We start from the raw sequence: 14,512 nt of genomic DNA, 5'->3' as shown, positions 1-14,512 counted from the left end.
ATAGCTGTCATTTATAAGTCTGCAGGTTTGTGAATGACAGTGCCCCTGAGCTCCTTTCTTCAACTCGCTTTCTTGTGACCTGGCCGCAACACCGCAGGATGGCTTCAGGCCCTAATCTGGTTCCGGCACGGCACGCTGAGCCTTTGGTTAATTCCTCTTCCTGGTGGGAAATGAGAGTTAAATTTGCCCGTCCAGACACCTCCAGCTAGTCTCTCATTGGTTCTCGCTATTCCTGTTCATCTTCCGCAGAAATTGCAAACTGGGCCAAACAGGAGGTTAAAGGGACTGACTCTCCAAGTCGGGAGGGTGTTAGTAAAGCGTCTGGAATGTTGCACCCGAGTACCAGGGTACGAGAACTGAGACATATTTGAACACGTTTCCCGATCACATGGTTGATCATACTCTAGGTTCCACATGCATGTTTTAGCTGAAGGAAGAATCCCTGAAACCTGGAGAGTTGAGACCCGTGGAATGGGTACCATGCAATATGACTTCAAAGGGTCTTTGTTTGCTCACCGAACCTCTCCAATCCTATCACTGCTGCATTTATGCCCCTGGTCACAAGCTTGATTCTCTTTTGGAGATATAGCAATCCATAGGTTTTAAGATACTTACTAGTCAGGTACATTCTTAGGCGCTTAATATGGGGTGTTGAGTCCATTTCGTTGAGCAAGGAGTAGCTCTTGTCTATTCCATATCTGGCTTAAGGAACATTATCTGTGCTCATTTCAATCTCTGGTTTTATGCAGCACCCCAACTCACCTTTCCCCTTAAGCAAGCATAAGTTGGTTTTCTAAATTTGAGACCCTGTTCTGTTTTGTAATTCAGTTCCTGTGTAGCCAAGTTTACATTCCGTGTATTAGTGATATCTTATGATGTTTCTTTTTCTGTGTGACTTATTTCAGTTAGAATCATCATAGCTGAATCCACTCATTGTGCTGCTAAGGGCCTGATGACATAGATTTCATTGCTGAGTGATATTGCTTTGTAAGTAAATACCACAACTTCTTTATCCATTTTTCACTTTCTGCGATGTTGAACTTGTACGGTAAACGAGGTTCTTGTAAACAGAGGCGTCCCAAACTTTGGGGTGGCTGTGTCTTTTTGATTTTAATTTCCCTAAGCTATAGGACCATAAGTGGAAGTGCCCTAGGCTCTGTTGCTTTGTTTTTTAGATGTTTCAGGAAACACCATACACTTCTCCCGAGTGGCTGTTGGCAATTTACATCCCGCCCATCAGCATAACAAGGCTCCCAGTTCTCCATGGCCTGTCCTGCCTTTCTGGATTTTACACTTTTTTCAGATGGCCCTTTTGACCGGGGGGAAGTGAGACTTCATTGTAGTGCAGATTTCCTTTGCAAGCTTGCTTGGTTGGCCAAAAAGGGCGTATGCGTTTTTTCCTGAATATATTCAGGAAAAAACGCATACGCCCTTTTTGGCCAAGTGCATCATTGTGGACGTTCTGCCTCTTTTCCTATGCTTTCAATGCAATTCCAGTCTACCTCCTGAAATCGGTTTCCTGCAATTCTGCCCCGCTTTCAAGTCCTCTTGGCAGCCTTACTTCAGTATATTTATGGACGATAGCTGTCATTTATAACTCTGCAGGTTTGTGAATTACAGTGCCCCTGAGCTCCTTTCTTCAACTCGCTTTCTTGTGAGCTGGCCGCAACACCGCAGGATGGCTTCAGGCCCTAATCTGGTTCTGGCACGGCATGCTGAGCCTTTGGTTATTTCCTCTTCCTGGTGGGAAATGAGAGTTAAATTTGCCCGTCCAGACACCTCCAGCTAGTCTCTCATTGGTTCTCCCTATTTCTGTTCATCTTCCGCAGAAATTGCAAATTGGGCCAAACAGGAGGTTAAAGGCGCTGACTCTCCAAGTGGGGAGAGTGTTAGTAAAGCGTCTGGAATGTTGCACCCGAGTACCAGGGGTAGGAAAACTGAGACATATTTGAACATGTCTCCCGTTCACACGGTTGATCATACTCTGTGTTCCACATGCATGTTTTAGCTGAAGGAAGAATACCTTAAACCTGGAGAGTTGAGACCCGTGGAATTGCTACCATGCAATATGACTTCAAAGGGTCTTCATTTGCTCACTGAACCTCTCCAATCCTATCACTGCTGCGTTTATGCCCCTGTACACATGCTTGATTCTCTTTTGGAGACATAGCAATCCATAGGTTTTAAGATACTTACTAGTCAGGTACATTCTTAGGCGTTTAATATGGGGTGTTGAGTCCATTTCGTTGAGCAAGGAGTAGCTCTTGTCTATTCCATATTTGGCTTAAGGAACTTTATCTGTGCTCATTTCAATCTCTGGTTTTATGCAGCACCCCAACTCACCTTTCCCCTTAAGCAAGCATAAGTTGGTTTTCTAAATTTGAGACCCTGTTCTGTTTTGGTATTCAGTTCCTGCGTAGCCAAGTTTACATTCCGTGTATTAGTGATATCTTATGATGTTTCTTTTTCTGTGTGTCTTATTTCAGTTAGAATCATCGTACCTGAATCCACTCATTATGCTGCTACGGGCCTGATGACATAGATTTCATTGCTGAGTGATACTGCATTGTACGTAAGTACCACAAGTTCTTTATCCATTTTTCACTTTCTGTGATATTGAACTTGTACGGTTAACGAGGTTCTTGTAAACAGAGGCGTCCCAAATTTTGGGGTGGCTGTGTCTTTTTTATTTTAATTTCCCTAAGCTATAGGACCATAAGTGGAAGTGCCCTAGGCTCTGTTGCTTTGTTTTTTAGATGTTTCAGGAAACACCATACACATCCCGCCCATCAGCATAACAAGGCTCCCAGTTCTCCATGGCCTGTCCTGCCTTTCTGGATTTTACACTTTTTTCAGATGGCCCTTTTGACCAGGGGGAAGTGAGACTTCATTGTAGTGCAGATTTCCTTTGCAAGCTTGCTTGGTTGGCCAAAAAGGGCGTATGCCTTTTTTCCTGAATAAATTCAGGAAAAAAGGCATACGCCCTTTTTGGCCAAGTGAATCATTGTGGACGTTCTGCCTCTTTTCCTATGCTTTCAATGCAATTCCAGTCTACCTCCTGAAATCATTTTCCTGCAATTCTGCCTTGCTTTCAATGCCTCTTCATAGCCTTACCTCAATATATTTTTTGAAAATAGTTGGCCTTTATAACTCTGCAGGTTTTTGAATTGCAGTGGCCCTTAGCTCCATTTTTCAGCTCTTATTTTTGTGATCTTGCCTCATAACCACATGATTCCTTCAGGCCCTATTCTTCTTCTGGGGCACCTTGCTGTGCCTTTGGTTTATTCTTCTTACTGATGTGAATTTAGAGTGACATGTGCCCATTGAAACCGCTACAGCTAGTTTCTCACTGGTTCCCCCTATTCCCATTCATCCTCCGCACTAACTGCAGACTGTGCGATACCAGAACTTAAAGGCATTGACTCTGCATGTGGGGATATTTTTGGTAAAGCGGCTGGAATGTCGATCCGGAGCCCCAGGAGAGGAAAAATGAGGTGCGTTTTAGAAACCTTTCCCGATCATATGGTATACCAGTCGCTGGGTTTCCCAAGCATGGTTTAGCTGTAGGAAGATTCCCTTCAACCTGGAGTGTTGGGACCCTTGGAATGAGTAGCATGAAGTATTGCATTAAACTTTTGGCAGTTGCTCACCAAAGCTCATCAATCCTCTCAGCCCCAAGTGTCCAGCCTTATGTCTTATCCAGCTGTGGGTTTATATGTGGTCAATCCAGGTTGCATCACAGCCCCTGAGCGAATTTTGTAAGAATTTTTCTCTCTTTCATTGTTTCTGCATTTTGTTTTTAAAATTTATTTCTATAATGGGGTTTAGCTCATTTTCACTGCTGTGTTTGTGCCACTCTGCACACACTTGATTCCCTTATGGAGATATATCAATACATGGGTTTTAAGATTCTTATTACTCAGATATATTTCTCTGCGGTGTATAGGGTGTGTTGAGGCCAGTTCATTGAGCAAGGTGTAGATCTTGTCTAATATCTATTTGGTTTATTGAACGGTATCTGTGCTAATTTCAAACTCTGGTTTTATGCATCACCCCACCTCTCCTTTCCCCTTAAGCTGAAATAAGTGTGTTTTCTAAATGTGAGACACTGTTCTGTTCTGTAATTCATTTCTTGTGCAGCCATATTTACCCTCCCTCTATAAGTGATATCTTATGATATGTTTCTTTTTCTGTTTGACTTATTTCAAGTAGTATTATCGGACCTAAATCCACTCTTTATCCTTCTACTAGCCTTATTACATTGATTTCATGGTGAAGAGATATTCCATTGTACATAAGTACCACATCTTCTTTATCCATTGTTCTCTTTCCTGGGATATTTAAGGTATACTGAAGTTGAGGTTCTTGTAAACAGAGTAGCCCTAAACTGTGGTGTGCTTGTGTCTTGTTAATTTTTAGATTTCCCTAGATATACTCCCATGATTGGAAGTGTCCTATGCTCTGTAGCTCTGTTTTTTAGATGATTTAGGAACCACCATACACTTCTCCAGAGTGGCTCTCGGCAGTTCACACACTGCCCATCAGCGTATAAAGGCTCCCTGTTCTCCATGGCCTGTCCTGCATTTCTGGTTTTTACAATTTTTTAGGATGGCCCTTTTGACCAGTGGGAAATGAGACTTCTTTGTTGTGCACATTTGCATTGCTTGCTTGCTTCGTTGCCCATAAAGTGCGTATGCGTTTTTTCCTGGATATAATCAGGAAAAAACGCATACGCCCTTTTGGGCCAACTGCATCATTGTCGAAATTCTGCCGCTTTTCATGTGCTTTAAAGACGAGTCCAATCTATCTCTTGAAATCTGTTTCTTGCAATTCTGTCTTGCATTCAGATCCTCTTCTTTGCCTTACCTCAACATATTTTTGGACGTTAGTTTTCATTTATAACTCTGCAGGTTTGTGAATTGCAGTGACCCTGAGCTCCATTTTTTAAGTTGCTCTTTTGTGAGCTGGCCTCAAACCCGCAGGATTGCTTCAGGCCCTATTTTGGCTCGGGCGAGGCGGGCTGAGCCTTTTTTCAATTCTTATTCTTAATGGGAAATTAGAGTGATATGTGCCCGTCCAAACCCCTACAACTATTCTCTCATTGGTTCCCCGTTCATCCTCCTCACAATTTGCAAAATGTGTGAAACAAGTTGAAATGTGCTGATTCTCCAAGTGGGGAGATTCTAAGTAACGTGGCTGGAATGGTGAACAGGAGCACCAGGAGAGGATAAATGAGCTGCATTTTAGACACATCTCCCGATCACATGGTGTACAGTCCTCTGGGTTTTCCATGCATGTTTTAGCTGTAGGAAGATCCCTTGAACCTGCATATTTGGGACCCATTGAATGGGTACCAGGTAGTATTACTTTAAAGGGTGTGCATTTCCTCACCCAACCTCACATTTCTCTTAGCGCAAACAGTTTCCAGCCTTATGTCTCATCCTGCTGTGGGTCTAGATGTGTTCAATCCATGTTGCATCACCGGCCCTGAGGAAAAGTTGTAAGAGGTTTTCTCTGTCTCTCTGTCGTTTATTTTTTTCAATTTATTACTATATTGGTTACAGCTGATTTTCAAAGCTCTGTTTCTTGCTGCTGTACATCCACTTGATTCACGTACAGAGAGACATCAGTAAATTCTTTTTCAGATTCTTACCAGTCGTATATATTCTTTTCCGGTGACTTGAGTGTGCTGAGTGCAGTTCTTTTAGCTACCGTGTAGGCCTTGTTGATTATCAGTTTGGTATTTGGAATGGTATCTTTGCTAATTTCAACCTCCTGGGTGATGCCTCACCCCTCCCCACCTTTCCCGTTTAGCAGCCTTATGCGTGTTTTCTACATATTTGACTATGTTTTTGTTTTGTAATTTATTTCATGTGTAGCCATTTTGGATTCCACCTTTAAGTGATATCTTATGATATGTGTCTTTTTCTTTTTGAATTCTGTCACTTAGAAAGATCATACGTAACTCCTCCGGAGTTGTTACAACTGGCCATATTTCATTGATTTCCAGGCTGAATAATATTCCACTCTACCTAAGTACCACATCTCTACCCATTCTTTCCCTCCAGAGACATTTAAGTTATATCCTAGTTGAGGATCTTTTAAACAGAGAGGGGGTAAACATTGGGGTGCCTGTGTCCTCTCGATTTTTGTTTTTCTCAAGATATACGCCCATGAGTGCAAGTGCCCTATGCTCTGTAGCTCATTTTTTAGATGCTTTAGTAAACACAATACACTTCTCCAGAATGGCCGTTGGCAATATACATTTCCACTATAAGTCTCACAGGGCTCCCTCTTCTCCTTGCCCTGTCCTGCATTTCTGTTGTTTACGCTTTATGAGGATGGCTCTTCTGACTGATGCGAAGTGATATCTTTTGTAGTATTGACTTCCAGTGCCCACCTGTTTGGTTGGCTAAAAAAGTGTATGCCCTTTTCTTGAATATATACAGAAAAAAACGCATACACCCTTTTTGGCCAACTGCAATGTTGGCAATGTTCAGCTCCTTTTCTTGTGCTTAATGGCGAGTCCTTTCTACCTCCTCAAATCCCTTTCCTGCCATTCTCTCTTGCTTACAAGTCCTTTTCTCTGACTTTCCTCAAGACATTTTTCAGTGATGGATATTTTCAACTCTGCAGTTTTGTGAATTTTACTGCCCCTGAGTTCCATTGTTCAACTTGTGTTTATGGGAACTGGCCACAAAGCAGCGGGATTTCCTCAAGCCCTATACTGTTTCCATGGGCAACCCTAGCCTTTGGTCAATTCGTCTTCCTGATTGGAAATTAGAGTGACATGTGCCTGTCTGAACACCTAGGACTTGTCTCTCATTGTTCCTCATCCTTCCGCTTCATCCTCTGGACAAATTCCAAACTGTACGCAACAGGATGTTGACAGTGCTGACATCTCCAAGTGGGGAGACTGTTAGTAAAGACGCTGGAGGGGTGAACCCGAGCACCAGGAGATGAGGAGATGAGATGCCTTTTCCAAACTCTTCCCGATCAGACGGTATACCATCCTCTGGGTGTGACAGACATGTTTTAGCAGTAGGAAGAGTCCCATTCATGTAAGGAGAACACCAGGGCTTTTTCAAAATCAGTGTCTCCCCGAAACCCAAACTGGGCAATTTTTTAAGCTACGGCTACACATATGTTCATTAAGGGCCTTGGGAAGTAGGCAGAGTCCAAACTTTAGATGATTGAAGTCTTCAGGGTCAGAACACTCACCACCAGCTTCCCTTAGGTTACACTTTAACTGTCATTGATAGATGATGTCAATAAAAATATCTATTCTTTTTCAGATTATTTCCCCTTATAGGTTATTGCAAAATGTTGAGTGTAGTTCCCTGTGCTATACAGTAGTTCCTTGTTGATGATCTATTTTATACATAGCAGTGTGTATGTGTTAATCCCAAACTGTTAATTTATCCCTCCTCCCACCTTTCCCCTTTGGTAATAATAAATTATAAGATTTTATACTTCTCAGAAATGGGGGAGCTGAAAGAGAGGTATCATTTTCAATGGAAAAGCATTTAAAACAAGATTGAAGCTTTAACCAAGATTATTAGATGTACATCCTTGGAAAGAAATCACTTCGTTTCTCTAATATTGACCTGACAAATAAGACAAACCTTTTCACTGAACTTGCTTATAATAAAGTGATGGAAATATCAAATGGAAGTGTTAGAAACATCTTATTTTACCCGAGCCTTATACACTGTTCTATGTTAACTACAGTTTGGCTCACACATCTGTTCATTGAGGTTACAATAGTCTCAATTTCTGTTACTGATCCTCCAGAGTGGACCCCAACAAGTGTCCCCCTGCCCAGTGTCATTGGGGCCAACAGATCGAGACTGAGTTTGGTTCACAAGCAAAGGAAACTTTATATTTTGATCAGAGAATGGAGAGGTGAGAGCATGCACTACCCCGTGGGCTGTGGGCTGGGCTGCTGTGTAGAGATCCTGTCAGAGTCAGTGGGAGGGAGGGGGCGGAGCTCTCGAGGGCCAGGTTGGCTGCAGCTCAGGCTCTATATCGCGGAGTCTGCACTGGGCCCCAGGAGCTGAGGTGTCGACCCAGCCATTCTGCACTAGGAAATCTGGTCTGAAGTGCCGGGTGTGGAACCTCTGCATGCGGGACCCTAGGAGCACATGAAATTAGACAAAGCACAAAGGATAAAAAAGGTTAGACTTGACTTTATTGCCCAGATTCTATTTTTATCTCCCAGGGGTTTTTAATGGGCTTTGCTGGGGACAAACCCCTCCTCTGCCTTTTGTCCCGTTCCTCATTCTTGGAGTGCTGAGGGTGCAGACACTTCTTCTGTAACTGCTGAGTGCTGAGTTGGGAGCCCTAATACCCGGGGGCGAGGGTCAGAGCTTCTCCCCAGCAGCCTCCAGGTGACGTTGATTGTCCCCAGGCCCCCTGCCTCCCTGCTCGTCCACCTGAGCACCAGCATTGGAAGTGTTATAGATTCTAATGACCTTTAAGGGTCCAGGAAAGAGATGTGCAGAGACACTGTGGGGGCCGGTTTCACCCCGCCCCACATTTGTTCGGCCACCTTAGGCTGACCGTTTCTGCCAGCCTAGATGCTCTGACCAGTAGTCTGCGCTTTCTTCAATTAGGCCCCTGAATTAACGTACAAACAGCACCAGGTGTCAGAGCCCTGCCCGCTCAACTCCCAGACAGTCCAGGGTCAGTGGTGATCAAGGACCATGATGACCACTGAGTCAACAGCCTTTTGAAGTAAACAGGAGTCCAGCCGGTCTTATTGGCCACCATCATCACGGTGTCTGTAGGCTTTTCTATGGTGACAGTGTGATATACGGTTCCCCCGCCAAGATTATTAGCTCCCCTCTGGGTGCAGTAAGTCCTGCAAGCAGTAGTCTACTCTTTTGGGACACACTCTTATTGTTTTATGAGAGAAACTCCAGGTCAAGTGATGTTCACACGAGTCGTCATGGTGCCCTGTTGCCCCTGGTTATCTCTCTGGATGTTGGAGTTGGAGGGCCTCCTCACTCGAGGTCGGTGTGCCCACGGAGCGAACCCTGCAACTTCAGGGCATCGTTGGTGGTTAGGATCACCACGTGGGGTCCTTTTCCCTTAGGAAGGAGGTGGCCTTTTGGGCTGCTGATTTCCAGGTTTTTAGATACCGCCAGTATCTTGGCCAGATGCGGCAGTGGGCCAAGCCCCTTGGTGACCGTAGTTTATCCTACCTGGATGGCATTCTTGCATTGTTCCATTTCAAGTGGTCCCAGTTTTTGCACTAATTCTCCAATGGCGATTCACCTTTCACCGGGAATGTAAAGGTCAAAGGGTTTAGCTAAATTAGGGAGTTCCAGGGCAAGGGTCTGAATTGACTGCTCTTTCCATTCTTGAAAGGCCACTTCTGGATTCTATTCAAAAGGATCATCATCTTTTCCTTTCAGTGTTTCATATAGAGGCCCAGCTAGTAGACTGTAGTTAGGGATCCAGAAGCAGCAAACCCTGGCCTCCCCAGGAACCCCTAAGCTGTCTTCTAGTTTTAGAAAGGGGTAAGGCTGCAAATGGTTTCTTCCCTTTCCTGGGATGGGCTTCTCCGACCTTCTGTGAGAATGAAGCCCAGGCAGGTCACCGCAGTCTGTGATATTTGAGCTTTTTCTTGGACAACTTCTATCCTTTATTGGCTTGGTAGTTCAGAGGCCTCCTTAGTAGGGCTGGCGATCAGAATGTCGTCTGCGTACTGAAGGAGGGTTTCCTTTTCCAGAGGTAGAACTTTTAGGTCTTTAGCTAAGCTTTCCCCAAAGATGGTGTGGGAATTTTTGCACCCTTGGGGCAAGACGGCCCGGAAGTATTGTTTTAGTTGTATGTTGAGTCCTGCCACTCACAAGCCAAAATTTCTTGTGACTCTGGGACTAATGGAATACAAAAGAAGGCATCATTGAAGACTAATACAGAATACCATGTCCTGGTGGTTGGTAGAATGACCAGCAGGGTGTAGGAATTAGGAGCAACTGGAGGTATATCCTCGGTGGCTTCACTGACTGTCCTGACATCCTTTACCAGGTCCCCAGCAGCCCATGGGGCTCTCGTGGTCAGACCAATCCCAGAATATGGAGCTCACCTGGGCAGGTACCCCACCCCCACCCCAGCCCACGGGGCTCTCGTGGTCAGGCCCTTCCCAGGATACAGAGCTACCCTTGCAGGTACCATGGCAGGGCTGGGCACACAGGAACCGTGCACATAGCCCTCATTGCAGAGCACCCCCAGCTCACCTGTCGCTCAGAGCTGGCACAGAGCACCTCAGAGCAGGACTTGAACTAACAAACAGCAGCTGCGACAGGTCTGTGACCCTGGGCATCACTCTGTGCGGCCTCCCTCCACCTGGTCTTCCAGAGACTTCCACTGCACCCGGGGCACCAGGCCTCTGTCTCCAACCACCACCCACCCCTCCTCTCCCTGACTCCTGGGTTCCTCTCATAAGGAGAGGGTTTTCTTGAAGTTGTCTCCCACTCATGGGCCAGATAAAATGATTAGAAAACAAGCCAAAGCTGCAGCCCCTTGTCTATCCTGACTCTCAGGAGCCCACACCTGTTCCTTGGACCTGGCCGGTTCAGCAAGTTCCATTTTCTGCAACTGTGAGCCCCTGAGGGGTGATGATTGGCTGACCTGGGCAGCCTTACCGTGCGGGCCAGCCCTCCCCAGGTGTGCCTGGGTTGAGATCAATATAAATACCACTCCAGGCAGCAAGAGCCCCTGCAGCCGTGCCTGACGCCATTTTCTCTGCCCTGTCAGCAGTCTCGGGGCTGGGCTGGTGGGAGGGAGTGAGAGGTCACGGCTTTGTGGGTGGCCCAGTGTGAGTGGGGCTCTGCTGGACTTTCTGCAGCAGTTGCCAGGCTGCCACCTGCTAAAGAAGAGGATGTGTCACCCATACCTGCTGCTGGAATTTCTCCCTGGGCAGAGGTGAGGAAGGAAAAAGGCAGTGGGGGCAGGGACAGGACGGGTATCTCAGTCAGGGTAATGGAAATCTTCCAGAAGAGCACCCAGGGCCAGGACCATCCTGGCTGGCCTGCAGGCACCAAGTCGGCCGGCATGCTGTCACTCGTGTGGCTCTATGGCCCTTCCTCTAGGCTTTCAAGTCCTTGTATATATTCAGGTGTTTTACCTGGGACGGGTGGGAATAGTTCAGCAGCAACTGGCCTGGGGCTCAGCTCACGTTTACTCACAGATGCCTCGGCACGGTGCCCCAGCTTTGCAATGAGGACGCTTGTTGCGTGGGGGCTGCTGGCTGAATGGGAGACGATTCCCCACCACTGGCCAACTTCAGAATTGTTTACAACTGGAGCAAGTGCCCTGATACGGTTTTCCTCTGTGGAACTGGTGGGTTCTGTGTTTTTTTTCTCTTTTTCGTTTTTGGTTCAAGGTAGATTTTATTCCTCTTTTTTGTATTTACAGATATAAGCATGGAAATAATTTATTCATATAAATACATGTATGTGAAGGGAATAATTGTTTTTTCTGTTTTATTTTTTAAATTTTATTTCTTTTTAATTTTGAATTTTATTTTATATTTTTATACAGCAGGTTCTTATTGGTTATCTATTTTATACATATAAATGTATACATGCCAATCCCAGTCTCTCAACTCCTCCCACCACCACCCCCCAACAGCTTTCCCCCCTTGTTGTCCATACATTTGTTGTCTACATCTGTTGCTCTATTTATGCCTTGCAAAATGGTTAATCTGTACAGTTTTTCTAGGTTCCACATATATGCATGAATATACAAGATTTGTTTTTCTCTTTCTGACTTACTTCACTCTGTATGACAGTCTCTAGATCCATCGACGTCTCTACAAATGACCCAATTTCATTCCTTTTCATGGCTTAGTAATATTCCATTTTATATATGTACCACAGCTTTATGCATTCGTCTGTCTGTGGGCATTTAGGTTGCTTCCATTACCTCGATATTGTAAATAGTGATGCAATGAACATTGCGGTGAATGTCTCGTTTTGATTTATGGTTTTGTCTGGGTATATGTCCAGTACTGGGATTGCTGTATCATATGGTAATTCTATTGTTAGTTTCTTAAGAAACTCCATATTGTTCTCCGTAGTGACTGTATCAATTTATATTCCCAACAATAGTGGAAGAGGGTTCCTTTTCTCCACACCCTTTCCAGCATTTTTGTTTGTAGACTTTCTCATGATGCCCATTCTATCAGGTGTGAGGTGATACCTCATTGTTGAGTCCATTTTGTTGAGCAAGGGGTAGGTCTTGTCTATTACATATTTGGCTTATTGAATGGTATCTGTGCTAATTTCAAACTCTGGTTTTATGCAGCACCCCAACTCTCTTTCCCCCTTAAGGAAGCATAAGTTGGTTTTCTAAACTTGAGACCCTGTTCTGTTTTGTAATTCAGTTCATGTGTAGCCAAGTTCACATTCCGTGTATTAGTGATATCTTATGATGTTTCTTTTTCTGTGTGACATATTTCAGTTAGAATCATCATACCTGAATCCACTCATTATGCTGCTATGGGCCTGATGACATAGATTTCATGGCTGAGTGATTTTGCATTGTACATAAGTACCACAACTTCTTTATCCATTTTTCACTTTCTGCGATATTGAACTTGTACCGTAAACGAGGTTCTTGTAAACAGAGCTGTCCCAAACTGTGGGGTGGCTGTGTCTTTTTGATTTTAATTTCCCTAAGCTATAGGACCATAAGTGGAAGTGCCCTAGGCTCTGTTGCTTTGTTTTTTAGATGTTTCAGGAAACACCATCCACTTCTCCCGAGTGTCTGTTGGCAATTTACATCCCACCCATCAGCATAACAAGGCTCCCAGTTCTCCATGGCCTGTCCTGCCTTTCTGGATTTTACACTTTTTTCAGATGGCCCTTTTGACCGGGTTGAAGTGAGATTTCATTGTAGTGCAGATTTCCATTGCAAGTTTGCTTGGTTGGCCAAAAAGGGCGTATGCGTTTTTTCCTGAATATATTCAGGAAAAAACGCATACGCCCTTTTTGGCCAAGTGCATCATTGTGGACGTTCTGCCTCTTTTCCTATGCTTTCAATGCAATTCCAGTCTACCTCCTGAAATCGGTTTCCTGCAATTCTGCCCCGCTTTCAAGTCCTCTTGGCAGCCTTACTTCAGTATATTTTTGGACGATAGCTGTCATTTATAACTCTGCAGGTTTGTGAATTACAGTGCCCCTGAGCTCCTTTCTTCAACTCGCTTTCTTTTGAGCTGGCCGCAACACCGCAGGATGGCTTCAGGCCCTAATCTGGTTCCGTCACGGCACGCTGAGCCTTTGGTTAATTCCTCTTCCTCGTGGGAAATGAGAGTTAAATTTGCCCGTCCAGACACCTCCAGCTAGTCTCTCATTGGTTCTCGCTATTCCTGTTCATCTTCCGCAGAAATTGCAAACTGGGCCAAACAGGAGGTTAAAGGGACTGACTCTCCAAGTCGGGAGAGTGTTAGTAAAGCGTCTGGAATGTTGCACCCAAGTACCAGGGTACGAAAACTGAGACATATTTGAACACGTCTCCCGATCACATGGTTGATCATACTCTAGGTTCCACATGCATGTTTTAGCAGAAGGAAGAATACCTTAAAACTGGGTAGTTGAAACCCGTGGAATGGGTACGATGCAATATGACTTCAAAGGGTCTTCATTTGCTCACCGAACCTCTCCAATCCTATCACTGCTGCGTTTATGCCCCTGTACACATGCTTGATTCTCTTTCGGAGACATAGCAATCCATAGGTTTTAAGATACTTACTAGTCAGGTACATTCTTAGGCGTTTAATATGGGGTGTTGAGTCCATTTCGTTGAGCAAGGAGTAGCTCTTGTCTATTCCATATTTGGCTTAAGGAACTTTATCTGTGCTCATTTCAATCTCTGGTTTTATGCAGCACCCCAACTCACCTTTCCCCTTAAGCAAGCATAAGTTGGTTTTCTAAATGTGAGACCCTGTTCTGTTCTGTAATTCAGTTCCTGTGTAGCCAAGTTTACATTCCGTGTATTACTGATATCTTATGATGTTTCTTTTTCTGTGTGACTTATTTCAGTTAGAATCATCATACCTGAATCCACTCATTGTGCTGCTAAGGGCCTGATGACATAGATTTCATTGCTGAGTGATATTGCTTTGTAAGTAAATACCACAACTTCTTTATCCATTTTTCACTTTCTGCGATGTTGAACTTGTACTGTAAACGAGGTTCTTGTAAACAGATGCGTCCCAAACTTTGGGGTGGCTGTGTCTTTTTGATTTTAATTTCCCTAAGCTATAGGACCATAAGTGGAAGTGCCCTAGGCTCTGTTGCTTTGTTTTTTAGATGTTTCAGGAAACACCATACACTTCTCCCGAGTGTCTGTTGGCAATTTACATCCCGCCCATCAGCATAACAAGGCTCCCAGTTCTCCATGGCCTGTCCTGCCTTTCTGGATTTTACACTTTTTTCAGATGGCCCTTTTGACCGGGGGGAAGTGAGACTTCATTGTAGTGCAGATTTCCTTTGCAAGCTTG

General features: G+C 44.6%; 1 long non-coding RNA gene across 1 annotated transcript in view; it reads left to right on the top strand.

Annotated features, from left to right (window-relative positions):
- LOC137218214 (uncharacterized) overlaps window positions 1-12,518 on the top strand; it is a 292,236-nt gene extending 279,718 nt beyond the window's left edge. Inside the window, exons 2-3 of the long non-coding RNA XR_010940533.1 lie at window positions 906-987; window positions 12,472-12,518. This is a non-coding gene — a long non-coding RNA (uncharacterized lncRNA). The remainder of the gene's footprint in view (window positions 1-905; window positions 988-12,471) is intronic.
- Window positions 12,519-14,512: the final 1,994 nt, after the last annotated feature.

This window comes from Pseudorca crassidens, unplaced genomic scaffold (assembly GCF_039906515.1).
Source record: "Pseudorca crassidens isolate mPseCra1 unplaced genomic scaffold, mPseCra1.hap1 Scaffold_52, whole genome shotgun sequence".
Classification (NCBI taxonomy): domain Eukaryota; kingdom Metazoa; phylum Chordata; class Mammalia; order Artiodactyla; family Delphinidae; genus Pseudorca; species Pseudorca crassidens.
This window is presented reverse-complemented; position numbering and strand designations above follow the sequence as displayed.